Source organism: Neoarius graeffei, chromosome 9 (assembly GCF_027579695.1).
Source record: "Neoarius graeffei isolate fNeoGra1 chromosome 9, fNeoGra1.pri, whole genome shotgun sequence".
Taxonomy (NCBI): Eukaryota; Metazoa; Chordata; class Actinopteri; order Siluriformes; family Ariidae; genus Neoarius; species Neoarius graeffei.
The window spans coordinates 85,805,621-85,821,501 of record NC_083577.1 but is presented as its reverse complement, the minus strand read 5'-3'; the positions used below and the strand labels follow the sequence as shown (position 1 = coordinate 85,821,501).

The 15,881-nt window shown below is 40.7% G+C and overlaps 1 protein-coding gene across 1 annotated transcript in view; it reads right to left on the bottom strand.

Moving 5' to 3' along the window:
- The window catches only part of LOC132892061 (cell surface glycoprotein CD200 receptor 1-A-like), a 190,114-nt gene that overhangs the window by 110,367 nt on the left and 63,866 nt on the right, over positions 1–15,881 (bottom strand). The window lies entirely within an intron of this gene.

Here is a 15,881-nt window from a genome sequence, read left to right as displayed (position 1 = left end):
GTATTAAATAGGAATCGAGGATTATTTTGCGATAGTGGGGAGAGATGTTGATCTAAAAGCACGAAGAGCTTTTCTATATCTCATCTCATCTCATTATCTCTAGCCGCTTTATCCTTCTACAGGGTCGCAGGCAAGCTGGAGTCTATCCCAGCTGACTACGGGCGAGAGGCGGGGTACACCCTGGACAAGTCGCCAGGTCATCACAGGGCTGATACATAGACACAGACAACCATTCACACTCACATTCACACCTACGCTCAATTTAGAGTCACCAGTTAACCTAACCTGCATGTCTTTGGACCGTGGGGGAAACCGGAGCACCCGGAGGAAACCCACATGGGGAGAACATGCAAACTCCGCACAGAAAGGCCCTCATTGGCCACAGGGCTCGAACCCGGACCTTCTTGCTGTGAGGTGACAGCGCTAACCACTACACCACTGTGCTGCCCCCTTTTCTATATTATTGAAAATATTTTCCAATTATTATGATTAAATCAAGAGTGTTGCCACCATTTTGAGTGGGTCCTAGTACAGCACCAGTCAAAAGTTTGGATACATTCATTGGGGTTTTTTTCTGTATTTTGATTTATTTTTGACATTGTGGAACAATACTGAAGACATCAAGACTATGAAATAACATATGGAGCATATAAAGATTGTGATAAACAAAAAAAAGTGTTAAAAATGTTTCATATTTTAGATTCTTCAAAGTAGCCACTGTTTACCTTGATGAACACTTTAGACATTAGTAGTATTTTAACCAGCTTCATGAGGTAGTCACCTGGAATGCTTTTCAATTAACAGGTGTGGCTTGTCAAAAGTTAATGAGTGGAATTTCTTGCCTTGTTAATACATTTGAGACCATCAAACAATAAATGGTAAATAATAAAAATACAGTAAATAATCCTATTTAACAACTGTAGTAATCCATATTACCCTATGTCAACTGCTCAACTAAGTAAAGAGAAATGACAGTCCATCATTACTTTAAGACATGAAGGACTCTAATACCAGAATTGGGAGATTGCTAACTCTGCCTTAGGCATCCAGATTTTCCCCTACAAAAACTATTCTGCTCTCACTCTTGCTAACCCTCTCTAGCATCTGGATGTGTACCTCTAATACTGTAACCTTCTCCATCAGAAAACTACTAACTAATATACACTTATCGCAAATAAAGCTATTACTAAAGGCAAAGGAAGAATGACAAAAGATCCTGCACTCAACACATTGAACATGATGAATGTTTGCATGTTGAATATTAAATGTACCTTAGCTGAGATTATTTGATTTGTTGAGATTATCTTACAGATCTGATATGGATAGTCTCTTTGTTGTCTTTAGATGAAAAAAGAAAAGCGTCCCAGATAGCAATTTGATCTGAGCTGGATCAGCACCGGATGTACCCCAAAGTCTGGTCTGAATACAGCAAACGGATCCATCCCACATAACTTTTGATCTCCACCCCGTATACAGCACAGATACAATTTTTGGATCTGGAACGGATGTGGGCCAGGTCCAGCACGGATCACTAAAAACCTCTCTCTACACTGCCCAAATCAGGTACGGATGTGAGTTGGATCAGGGCCAGATGTAGTCCAGATATGTACAACAGTCGTCTGAGGTGAACCCCCAACCCCCAAGTTTGCTTCATTAGCATTAATAAGACAAATGTTAAGAAAAATCTTCAATCACAAAGTGCTTTTATTGACATGTGAACATGTGACCTTGTAGATCAGCTATTTTCACACTGGTAATTGGTATCAGCTCACAAAATTTCTGGCACAGTGCAATAATGAACAGTGCAAAAAAAAAGTTAAACAATGTCAACAATGTTCAAAGTGCTGAACTGTATCGTATACACCACCATATATGTAAAACATGGATTAAGTGCTGAACTGCATTACAAACACCATACAAGTAAAAAATTGATATAAAACAGATGGCTTTCACACCAAAATGTACTCAAGTTCATGGTCCAGGCTTGTAAAGTGAACCTTATGCATGCTGTCACTGAGGTACGAGAGGTTGCGTCAAAATGTCCTGAAGTTCACACAGGCCCAGCATGTCAAGTGAACCATGGCTTTAAAAATTGGGTTAAAAAAAAAGAAAGAAAGAAAATGGCAGTGTATGGTATTGGTACAAAGTCTTCACACATGTGATTTAATCAGTGATCACACCACTGCAAACGAACCAAACCAACGGAGGAAACTGACCAAACTTCCCGGTGTGACTGCGCCCTCAAAGAGCACCCCTCTCTACAATCACACATCATCATTAGCCTCACGCTCAGTCCCTTGTACCTGAAGATGAAAAACATTTATCAGTTCTCAAAATGGCATGATTCAAACATGATCACACACACAAAATAACTTATCCCAAACAACCTTTGCTTCGTTCTGTAAAATACTATGGTTATTCATCCAAAAAAATCGTATCATAAAACAACTTAATGTCGAAAAGGCACTTACGGAAAAAGTCTGCCAAGTGCTGCATACAGCGAGTGGACTGGACTGAAGTGGTGTCTGTTGAAACTGTTGAAGAAATTGTTGGTGTCTGTTGAAACTGTTGAAGAGCATGCCCGCACTTTTGAAACTGTTGAAGAGCGCACCTGCGCGTGGTCCCGCCTCACAGGTGTATAAACCTATGACTGTGTGTATCATTCTGCTCACATCCGACGCTGACCCGGGGAAAGGGTTGGCCTGTCAGACAGAGCCAATGCGGACCTTAGAACATCAGCCGCGGACTGTAATGCTATCTGGGATTCTTCGAGAAAATGAAAATGTGACAGAAGAGAAGTCAAAAATATAAGAAAATGATAGCATAAAATTATTGGTGAAAAGGGGGAAAACTATAATATGGGCACAGGTAAATAAATAAATAAAATTGGCAACAGGCAGACAGTTCAAAAATGGGAACAAGAAATGCATCACAGGAACCATGTCCCAGGAACTGATGTACCATCTGGGGTGAACCATGTGTGACCCCAGACGATGTACCATATTTCCTGTGGCATGGTTCCTATGAAGCATTTCTTGTTCCTGCTTTTGAAATGATTGCCTGTTCCAAATTGCCAAATTCCAGGAACCATGTCACAGGAACTATATCATCTGGGGTGAACCATGTGTGACCATATGTGAGAACATGGTCACTGTGGTGTGGGCAGTGGGAGTCGTTTAACAGCCGGCAAGATTCTGAGAAGTTTGGCTCGAGCATAAAGAGATGAACTTATGGATATCAGATACTGTAGTATGTTCCTGATGTGGGTGGAATACTGAAGCGTGGCAGGCAGGGACTGATGTCAACAGAGACTTTATTGTTTCACTTCTTGCTTGCTTTTCAGCTTACTATTCTTGTTTGTTTGTTTGTTTGTTTGTTTGTTTGTTTGTTTGTTCGCTCGCTCAAACACGCCCATGCACGTGTGCGCACACACACACACACACACAATGTGCTTTGGTCGGGAGAGATCTCCTTTCTTCACTCACTCCCTCCTTTTCTATCTTCCGTTGTCACTGCAAAACACACACACATTGTTCGAAAGACTCTCCAAAATCTAAATTCGAACAAGGCTACCGGTTTGGACCAAATCCCTGCACATTTTCTTAAAGATGGTGCCGGATTCATAACCTCTTCATTAAGTCATATTCTAAATTTATCCCTGACCTTCTGTAAAATCTCTTCTGACCTTAAATCCACTAAAATAACACCTATCTATAAAAAGCAGAGTAAAACTGAAGCTGGTAACTGCCGTCCTGTCTTGATTCTCAGCATTGTTAGTAAAGTGATTTGAGAAAGCTGTATATGAGCAACTCAATCAGTATCTCGCAGACCACAAGCTCTTATATGAGCACCAGTCAGGTTTCTGGTCCTTTTACTCCACAGATACCTGCTTAGCTCACTTAATGGACTATATTAAGTCAGAGCAAGATAAAGACAATTTCACAGGTATGGTACTACTAGATCTACAAAAGGCCTTTGACACTGTGGAGCATAGTATTCTACTCAAAAAGCTGGAAGCCATTGGGCTTCAGATATCTGCTGTAGACTGGTTTAGTGCCTACTTAGCAAACGTAGTGAGTGAAAGCAGTGTGTGAAAGTTGGTGGCGTCACTTCCTCACTTGCAGATGTGGTCTGTGGTGTTCCCCAGGGTTCCATATTAGGACCCTTACTATTTCTGATTTATGTAAATGACATGCCTGCAGCAGTAAAGTGCAATCTTCTGCTGTATGCAGACGATTCTGCTCTCTTAATAGCTGGCAAAAATACTGCTGATATACAGCAGCATTTATCATTGGAAGTTGAATCAGTCCAAGAGTGGCTAATTGAAAATAAGCTATCTCTGCATCTTGACAAGACTAAACCAATCCTTTTTGGCTCTAAACATAGGCTCAATGGTAACAAGTCATTAGATGTTACACTGTAAAAAAAGAATAGTCGAGAATACTTGAAATTTCTAGGCAACAGTCTGCATTAAGAATTTTATGTTTTGCCAACGATGTATGCCCATGATAATCCAAACTATGATAACACTGTTATCTTTATTAAGAATTCTTAATTAAGTCAATTTTCAATTCCTCATTCTGCCAACATAGATTTCTCTTTTTGCTGAACAGTGGCATTCACAGTAGTACAAAAAGGCAATTGAGGTTCTCACAATTTTTGGGGGGGCTTTTTTTTACCTTTATTTGGATAGGACAGTGTAGAGACAGGAAATGAGCAGGAGAGAGAGACGGAGAGGGATCGGGAAATGACCTCAGGTCGGAATCAAACCCGGGTCCCCAGACTTATGGTATGGCGCCTTATCCACCTGAGCCACGACAACATGATCTTCAACCGGAGAGAGAACCACATTGCCCAGCCCTTGCATTTGGGAGAGGAAACCCCGTGTCTTGGTCATTAAGAGCATGTGCTGAATAAACACCTGTGGCAATTATCTCATCTCATCTCATCTCATTATCTCTAGCCGCTTTATCCTTCTACAGGGTCGCAGGCAAGCTGGAGCCTATCCCAGCTGACTACGGGCGAAAGGCGGGGTACACCCTGGACAAGTCGCCAGGTCATCACAGGGCTGACACATAGACACAGACAACCATTCACACTCACATTCACACCTACGGTCAATTTAGAGTCACCAGTTAACCTCACCTGCATGTCTTTGGACTGTGGGGGAAACCGGAGCACCCGGAGGAAACCCACGCGGACACGGGGAGAACATGCAAACTCCACACAGAAAGGCCCTCGCCGGCCCTGGGGCTCGAACCCAGGACCTTCTTGCTGTGAGGCGACAGCGCTAACCACTACACCACCGTGCCGCCCTGTGGCAATTATGTATTTTCAATTCAGATTATTCACTATTGCATATTTACACATCATTGAGGTGCACCCTATCAGTTTGATGTGGATTTTTCTGTTCATTAATAATTATTCATATTTTTTTGTCCATTCAATTGTGAATATGGAATTACTTGAACAAAGCATAATTCTATTTTTTTAGAATTATCCACATCAAGAAAAATCCACATCAAACTGATAGGGTGCACCTCAATGATGTGTAAATATACAATAGTGAATAATCTGAATTGAAAATACATAATTGTCACAGGTGTTTATTCAGCGCATGCTCTGAATGACCAAGACACGTGGTTTCCTCTCCCAAATGCAAGGGCTGGGCAATGTGGTTCTCTCTTCGGTTGAAGTTCATGTTGTTGTGGCTCAGGTGGATAAGGTGCCATACCATAAATCTGGGGGCCTGGGTTTGATTCTGACCTGAGGTCATTTCCTGATCTCTCTCTCTCCTGCTCCTTTCCTGTCTATACACTGTCCTATCCAAATAAAGGTGAAAAAAGCCCCCCCAAAAATTGTGATAACCTCAATTGCCTTTTTGTACTACTGTGAATGCCACTGTTCAGCAAAAAGAGAAATCTATGTTGGCAGAATGAGGAATTGAAAATTTACTTAATTAAGAATTCTTAATAAAGATAACAGTGTTATCATAGTTTGGATTATCATGGGCACATCGTTGGCAAAACATAAAATTATTAATGCAGACTGTTGCCTTGAAATTTCAAGTATTCTCAACTATTCTTTTTTACAGTGTACCTGCGATGGTCACAAAATTACCAGTAAATCCTGCGTTAAGTACTTGAGCGTTGAACTTGACCAGTCACTGAATGGGAGCCAAATAGCTGACAATGTCATAAAGAAATCCAATGCCAAACTGAAGTTTCTATATAGACAGGCCAGAAATTTTGATATGGAAACCAAGAAACTGATGACGTCAGCTCTGATTCAATGTCATTTTGATTATGCCAGCACCTCTTGGTACTCTGGTCTTACCAAGAGACAAAGGAATCATCTCCAAACTACTCAGAATAAAGTTATTCATTTTCTTCTAAGTGTTTCCCCTAGAACTCATATAGGGTATGCTGAGTTCAGGCAGGTCAATTGGTTACTGGTGGATCTCCATGTAAAACAACTTAAACTTAACACTATTCATAACATTGTATATGGTAACGCACCTCAGTATCTAACATCTTACTTTAGTACTCATAATTCCTGCCACAACACCCGTTCTGGATCCCTGTCCCTGTTTGTTCCCTCAATAAAGTCTTTCAGGCATTCCTCACTTAAGTACACTGGTACCATTGCCTGGAATGAGTTGCCTAGTCACAGTCAGTCTATTGAGTCTAAAGGTGCTTTAAAAAATAGGGTTAAAAGTTTTTTATTTGATGAACTTTATCAACAGTCATAAAATCCTTTTATTATGTCTTAGTCTCATTTGTTTTTTTCTATCGTATAAATTTTTGTTGGTTTATTTTGTGCTTATATTTACCCCACAACTTTGTTGAAATGTATCATTATTATTATCTTTACTATTATTATTTTTTCATAACTGTGATTTATTATTATTATTATTATTATTATTATTATTATTATTATTATTATTATTATTAATACATATTATGTTGTTTTAAGTATTATTATTATATTTTTTTATTTTATTATTTTTTATTATTTTCATTATTTTAGTATACTATTGTTTACATAATCTTATTATGTATTTACTATTTATCCCTATTTTGCCATTTGATTTTTGCTGGACCACAATGGAAATAACTGTTTTACACTTTCTTGTGTCATCTGTGTATCTTAATGTACACTATATTTATGTATTTTATGCATTATTTTACTAAATAAAATCAATCAATCAATACATTAATCAACAACACGTGTACTGACTTTGCCACTCACCTTACCTGGACCTGCCCTCCATTCACAAACCGACACTTGGCCATGCCCCCACTGCCACAGATACCCAATGGGGCCAGTGGTATTTACATTGTAGGAGTTCATGCGTTTTGTGAGTGCCTGGACGTCCAGTAGCTGGGGAGGTATGGGTCCATGTAATAGGTTTGTCTCTAAGATGGGGTGGATTCCTGGTGACTGGACAGTGAGTATGGATTCTTTGTTCAGGATTGTTGTCGATCTCATGGTCAAATTCCCAGGTTAATGGTTCTACTAAGCTTGACTGAGGCAAGATGCAGTCTTCCAAGGTCTCTTTGGGAGGAGCAGGGAATAGGCAAGAGAGGGAATCTGTTTTGATGTTCTGGGGACCTGGCTGATATGCAAGGGTGAACTGAAATTGGAGAAAAATAAGGCCCAGAGTGCTTGGAGTGCATTTAGTTGTTTGGCAGTTTTGATTTATTTAAGGTTCTTATGGTCAGTGAAGATTACAAACTGGCAAATTGCCCCTAAATACCTTGGCACCACTCTTTCAGGGCCAGCTTGACAGCAAGGAGCTTCTAATATCATGTTTGTGTTCTGCTGGACAATTGGTGTTGGAATGGTTGGGTGGTTAAGCTTAGTTTTTCAATCAGTGCACAGTAAGTAAAGTTGCCAACTTCACCAGAGTTGATCAGGAGTGTAAAGGTAAGGTGCCTTATCTGAAATGGTATGGCTAAATTTTGAGGAGGTAGAACTCTGGATGGACTCTCTGTGTGAGTGAGATGAGAAAGCACCTTGCTCATGGGTCTGTTGTGGAATGTTGCATAGTGGTCGAGAGGAGCATTGTGTCAGCTAGTGCTTGGGGCTGCCACAGTAGAAGCAGAGTCTCTCCTTTTGATGCCTTTGGCATTCCACAGAGGTTAGCTTGGTTTGGCTGAGTTGCATGGGCTGTGAAGCACTGGGTTCATGGACAGGATTTAGCTCAGCTTTGTCCCCCTCAGCATGGTTAGCATGTGGTCTAAGCAATTTGACAGGTCAATGAACAAATCTAGGGATACTTGGTCATCACAGCTGTATGAATGCCCTAGTTTAAACCATGAGATTAGCTGCCTTAATTGCTGGTTCATTGCACTGGCTGTCAGTGGTTAGGGTGCAGAAGCAAACTCAGTGGCACTCTACTTTGTTAAAGGGACAGGAGTCCCTCTCCAATCTCCTTGCCTTCTGGAGAGTGATCAGAGTTCAAGGAACCAGTCACAGAAGGCTATATGCAATCCTTGCACCCAAAACTCCCAGGTTATCTACATGCAATGGGATATTATTATTATAATAATAATAAACAACTATCTGTATCAGGGTGGCATGGTGGTGTAGTGGTTAGCGCTGTCGCCTCACAGCAAGAAGGTCCGGGTTCGAGCCCCGTGGCCGGCGAGGGCCTTTCTGTGTGGAGTTTGCATGTTCTCCCCGTGTCCACGTGGGTTTCCTCCGGGTGCTCCGGTTTCCCCCACAGTCCAAAGACATGCAGGTTAGGTTAACTGGTGACTCTAAATTGAGCGTAGGTGTGAGTGTGAATGGTTGTCTGTGTCTATGTGTCAGCCCTGTGGTAACCTGGTGACTTGTCCAGGGTGTACCCCGCCTTTCACTCGTAGTCAGCTGGGATAGGCTCCAGCTTGCCTGCGACCCTGTAGAACAGGATAAAGCGGCTACAGATAATGAGATGAGATGAGAAGAAGCCAAACACTGAATGTAACGGGATGTTGTTATTGCACAATAACTATACATTTATAAGCAGCTAAGGCAAAATAAGGACACAGATAAACAAAGCTGTGCAGCTTATACATCCATGTTCTGTTGCATCCAGGAAGCACAATAATCACATGCTACCCAGCTTCCTGGCTGCAGTGCATTCAAGGAAATGTAGACTGCACTTTCTATAACTCTCAGCTCAGCTGTGGCATCTGTGCTGTGATGACATTGACCCAACCTGGCAAAGTGAAGTAATCTGGTTCCTTGATAGAAAATAAATAAATAAAAAGATTTTTTTTCCTAGTTTTTTTCCTCATACATTTGTGACTTTATCTCAGAAATTCTGATTTTCTTTTCTTGGAATGTTACCCCCTCCCTCAGCTCCGTATTTATTTATTTATTTATTTTTTCCTTTTACCTACAATGGCCCTAATACACCATTGTAAAGTTTGACTATTTTGTTATAGGTCCAACTCATGCATTTAGAGCTGTGCCAGGAGAGTCACTGCATTGCAATCTCTCACCCAAGCACCAGAGGTCACCATCACCTGAGTTTTAAACAGTTGCTCACACTTACTTCCCCTATGACTTCATTGTTGATACTAATTAGGCAGCTGATACAGTAATACGCTTTGCATAGTTTTCTTTCCTTTTTTGAGTGTATTTCTGAATAATTTTGTTGATTGCTACCCATGTATGATTTCCATTCATCCATTACCTATACTGCTTTTCCATCAGGGTCATGGGAAAGCCGGAGCCCATACCTGTCAACCCTCCCGTTTTTCCCGGGAAATCCCTTATTTTGACTTATTTCCCGCTGTCTTCCCGTTTTTTTATTTTCCTGAAAATATCCCGTATTTTGACATTATATAAAAGTCCCGTATTTTCACAATATAAAAAAGTCGGTAGGTCCAGAATTCATGACGCGCCTCTGACAGGAGTTTACAGCAGGAAGTCGGGCCATAAATTCACGTCCCCGCCCTCTCAGGCATCAGTAATTACAGAACTACGTCCGGAGGCGAGGCTGAACAAGTGATTAGGTCCAGTGTTGCCAGATTGGGAGGTTTCCTGCCCAAGTTGGGCGGTTTCAAGTGCATTCTGGCGGGTTTTGAACATATTTTGGGCTGGAAAACGTCAGCAGTATCTGGCAACACTGATTAGGTCTGAGGTGAAGATGGCAATGCTAATAGCTAAGAAAAACATTAGCCTCTCTTTCTTTGATGATTTCAACAAGTGCTTGGCTGGAATGTTCCCAGACTCTTCCATCGCCAAGAAATTTTCCATGGGGAAAACGAAAGCCTCCCAAATAATCAAAGGTAAGCTACACATGTTTACATTAAGTATGTCCTGGCTAAGACCTCATAAATAGCCTAGTGTAAACTAATTGGTGTATTAACTGTTTTATCCACTCATTGTCTATTTGATTTTCTATCTGAAACTTACCCATTTTAAATCACTCTTGGTTTAATATCTTATATTACTCTTTATCTCTTTATTACTCTATCTATCTATCTATCTATCTATCTATCTATCTATCTATCTATCTATCTATCTATCTAGTGTTCCGAGGCCATGATTATGGTAAAACCATAATAAATTGCAATGGAATTGAATTTATTGACTGGTTATATAATGACCTTTCTTATTTTAACATAAGATACGTATTTTAGCCCTTAATTTGGGAAATAACTGGTACCACTAAAAGCAAATAAAAATAAATGTATAGTTTATTCACAAATGCACTCTATAAACCATAAGCATATTGAGTTTGGGTCTTGGCTATCACCAACATGCACCAGAGTACAGGCAGGCATGCAGACTGGTCAGGGGTGAAAAAGGTGAGAAGGGCGCACGGACACACGGCACGCGCGCAAAAGTACATTTCGTAGTCTACGTTACAAAAAAAATTGCAACCAGTATTAAGCAGGCAACATTCAACATCACTTATCACTTCCCTTTCAACTGCTGTGTGTACTAACTAGGTTTTATCTGGACAGGATGTTGTGTAATATACCATACCACATATACCATATGGTCAATTTGAAGATCGAGATGGTGATTTTGAATTAAAGAACAGGCGTGTACAATGGGCATTACATATTGGATTTTTTTTTTTTAAATAAAAAACTATAAGTTCATCTCGGCCTAAAAAATTTGGGCAGACGCTCCCGCGCGGCACATGCCAGCAATTCCCCCCGTCCCCCTATGAAATGAGCAACAAGTAGGAGAATTATACATGGTATCATACCTAAAATTTTATCAGAAATATAGATACGATACTATGATTCTCCCCAACATACTACATTAGATAAGCTAACCTCATTTATAAAAGATACACACTTGTATATGACGTATATGTGATATATATGATGTATATTCATACATTGTTACTTTATGGAAATCTTCAGTAAGTTTGGTCTTTTCATGACAGCCTGTTGTAGACCTAAATATAATGCACATGAAATGACACTCCTCACCTCAGCATGACCTTTACAATCATTTAAGCCACCATGGGCAATGCTGAAACCACTGCTGCAAACAGTACATCGTGCGAAACTGTCATTATTGTTGACCCTTATCAGACAGGGAGATTATCAGGCAGGGAGATTATCAGGCAGGGAGATTATCAGGCAGGGAGATTATCAGGCAGGGTGATTATCAGGCAGGGATATCATTAGACAGGGAGATCATCAGGCAGGGGTATTATTAGACAGGGAGATTATTAGACAGGGAGATTATTAGACAGGGAGATTATCAGGCAGGGAGATTATCAGGCAGGGAGATTATCAGGCAGGGATATCATTAGACAGGGAGATCATCAGGCAGGGGTATTATTAGACAGGGAGATTATTAGACAGGGAGATTATCAGGCAGGGAGATTATCAGGCAGGGAGATTATCAGGCAGGGAGATTATCAGGCAGGGAGATTATCAGGCAGGGAGATTATCAGGCAGGGTGATTATCAGGCAGGTATATCATTAGACAGGGAGATCATCAGGCAGGGGTATTATTAGACAGGGAGATTATTAGACAGGGAGATTATCAGGCAGGGAGATTATCAGGCAGGGAGATTATCAGGCAGGGAGATTATCAGGCAGGGAGATTATCAGGCAGGGTGATTATCAGGCAGGGATATCATTAGACAGGGAGATCATCAGGCAGGGGTATTATTAGACAGGGAGATTATTAGACAGGGAGATTATCAGGCAGGGAGATTATCAGGCAGGGAGATTATCAGGCAGGGAGATTATCAGGCAGGGAGATTATCAGGCAGGGATATTAGACAGGGATATTATTAGACAGGGAGATTATCAGGCAGGGATATTATTAGGCAGGGATATTATCAGGCAGGGATATTATTAGACAGGGAGATTATCAGGCAGGGATATTAGACAGGGAGATTATCAGACAGGGAGATTATCAGACAGGGAGATTATCAGACAGGGAGATTATCAGACAGGGAGATTATCAGGCAGGGAGATTATCAGGCAGGGATATTATCAGACAGGGATATTATTAGACAGGGATATTATCAGCTAGGTATATTATCAGACAGGGAGATTATCAGACAGGGAGATTATCAGACAGGGAGATTATCAGACAGGGAGATTATCAGGCAGGGATATTATCAGGCAGGGAGATTATCAGGCAGGGATATTATTAGACAGGGAGATTATTAGGCAGGGAGATTCTTTTGTGTAATCTGAGCTGAAGTGGGTTTTGTATTTTGTTTTTTTGGGGCGCGCACTCTCTCTGCCATGCCGATCCTATAGGCCGCACTGACTCAGCTGAAAACTTCGGTCCTCGAGAAAAGAGAAGCCCGCCCACACTGAAGGCTGATTGGCTTATTTTGCTGAGTAACCCAATCAGGATGCTCTTTGTCTCGCACACTCCGTCATATGCGCGAGGCAGACATTAATGTTTCGATTGGGAATTTTTTTTTTTAAATCGCGAGTCTGATTGTGTGGCGCTGCGCAACACACTGGTCTATGTATGGGAAACCCTGCATTGCTTGCGCTCTACAGCCAGAGCAAGCTAGAACAAGCGGTTGTCATGGGGATTTGAAAAGACGCTTGGTGCTTATTTTTAGGAGAAAAACACCGTCGGCTTTCTAGCTCTCGAAAAAAAAACTATTTGAAAACCATCCATTGTGAAGAGGGAATTTCTCTATACCACGCCACTGAGCTGATCATGTGTTCGTTTTCATATCTCTCATATCTGGCGACAGTAAGCTATAGCAGCTGGTATTTACATCTGTAGCCGTCTTATGGAGCAAGCTAACGTTATGTCTTAAACTTGATTTCAGCACGTATGTTAAAACATATTAGACATAGTTACATTTATGTACACATTTCTGGCACTGTAAAAGACTTGCCTCAACACGTAACAGCAACAAAATCCAACGATTTTTCCAGTTATTCACCCCCGAGCGCGCTGGAAACTGTTCCATTGGTATGTTCAGATCCAGTCGCGAGATGAGGTTGCCAGCTCCCTCTATAAAAAGGTGACTTTGCGGTCTGAATCTGTGGAATATTCGTAAGTGAGGACTGGCAACCAGCAGTGGGTTGCGCACCAGCTTGATCAGAACTCCAATGGAAAAGAAGCACGTGTTACTGTTTATCTCGATTGGCTGTAAACCTTGTAAGTGAAATGTTTGGCAACAATAACGTTGTAGCCTGCCTACCCCCCCCCACAAAAAAAAAAAAAAAATCTTTGGATCTACACGATTCACACAAGTGACCTATTTTGGGACCAAAACGGTGAATTTCGCCGAAAGGTGAGGAGTTTGCATGTGTGACAGGAAATCACAAATACTAGATAGAAAATTGCCCCCCATTCAACTACACACCCACTTTTGGTGAAGGGTATGACTTTCCGAAATTTTCCCTTATTTTGAGTTAAAAATCTGGGAAATATCCCTTTTTTTCAAACCTCAAAGTTGACAGGTATGCCGGAGCCAGTCCCAGCTGACTTTGGGCAAGAAGCACGGTACACCCCGGGCAGGTTGACAATCTATCACAGGTCTACCACATAGATAAATAACCATTCACACTCGCATTCAAACCTAAAGGTGACTAGAGTAGCCAGTTGACCTAATCCGCATGGCTTTGGACTGTGGGAGGAAACCGGAACACCTGGAGAAAACCCATGCAGACATGAGGAGAACATGCAAACTCCACACAGAACCTTCTTGCTGTGCTGTGCACCACTATGCCACCTTTAATGTATACAGTGGTGCTTGAAAGTTTGTGAACCCTTTAGAATTTTCTATATTTCTGCATAAATATGACCTAAAACATCAGATTTTCACACAAGTCCTAAAAGTACCCAGTTAAACAAATGAGACAAAAACATTATACTTGATCATTTATTTATTGATGAAAATTATCCAATATTACATATCTGTGAGTGGCAAAAGTATGTGAACCTTTGCTTTCAGTATCTGCTGTGATCCCTTTGTACAGCAATAACTGCAACTAAACGTTTCCAGTAATTGTTGATCAGTCCTGCACACCGGCTTGGAGGAATTTTAGCCCGTTCCTCCGTACAGAACAGCTTCAACTCTGGGATGTTGGTGGGTTTCCTCACATGAACTGCTCACTTCAGGTCCTTCCAAAACATTTTGATTGGATTAAGATCAGGACTTTGACTTGGTCATTCCAAAACATTAACTTTATTCTTCTTTAACCATTCTTTGGTAGAATGACTTGTGTGCTTAGGGTCGTTGTCTTGCTGCATGACCCACCTTCTCTTGAGATTCAGTTCATGGATGGATGTCCTGACATTTTCCTTTAGAATTTGCTGGTATAATTCAGAATTAATTGTTCCATCAATGATGGTGAGCCGTCCTGGCCCAGATGCAGCAAAACAGGCCCAAACCATGATATTACCACCACCATGTTTCACATGGTGACCTGACTGACTATTACACACCTTGCTCTTGGAGTGATCTTTGTTGGTTGACTACTCCTGGGGAGGGTAACAATGGTCTTGAATTTCCTCCATTTGTACACAATCTGTCTGACTGTGGATTGGTGGAGTCCAAACTCTTTAGAGATGGTTTTGTAACCTTTTCCAGCCTGATGAGCATCAACAACGCTTTTTCTGAGGTCCTCAGAAATCTCCTTTGTTCGTGCCATGATACACTTCCACAAACATGTTTTGTGAAGATCAGACTTTGATAGATCCCTGTTCTTTAAATAAAACAGGGTGCCCACTCACACCTGATTGTCATCCCATTGATTGAAAACACCTGACTCTAATTTCACCTTTAAATGAACTGCTAATCCTAGAGGTTCCCATACTTTTGCCACTCACAGATATGTAATATTGGATCATTTTCCTCAATAAATAAATGACCAAGTATAATATTTTTGTCTCATTTGTTTAACTGGGTTCTCTTGATCTACTTTTAGGACTTGTGTGAAAATCTGATGATGTGTTAGGTCATATTTATACAAAAATATAGAAAATTCTAAAGGGTTCACAAACTTTCAAGCACCACTGTAGATTTTTTTTTTTAATTATGATTTTATTAATTGACCCTTTTCTTTCAAGCTACTTTTGAGTGGTTGGATTGAGATTATAATTGGGTTATGATAGATTTTGATTTTTGATTCTGTTGCTTCTTGGATATTAGTTTGTCTATCCATAGCCTTAGACTGTCTGACTGTGTCTTATCCCTCTAAAATGAATCTGCATTTTTATCTAACCACATCCATACCTCCTCAGAGTTTGTCACAAGAATGTTTCATGATATGTCCATGAATTAATATGCGACATATTTATATTAATGACATAACAGTACAATGGATTTTTTAAATGCACTTGGTATTGCAGATACTATATAAAATTAATGTAGTGGAAAACACATTATGGTACCAGTCTGATTTTGTTGCAGTTTCATTGTGGAA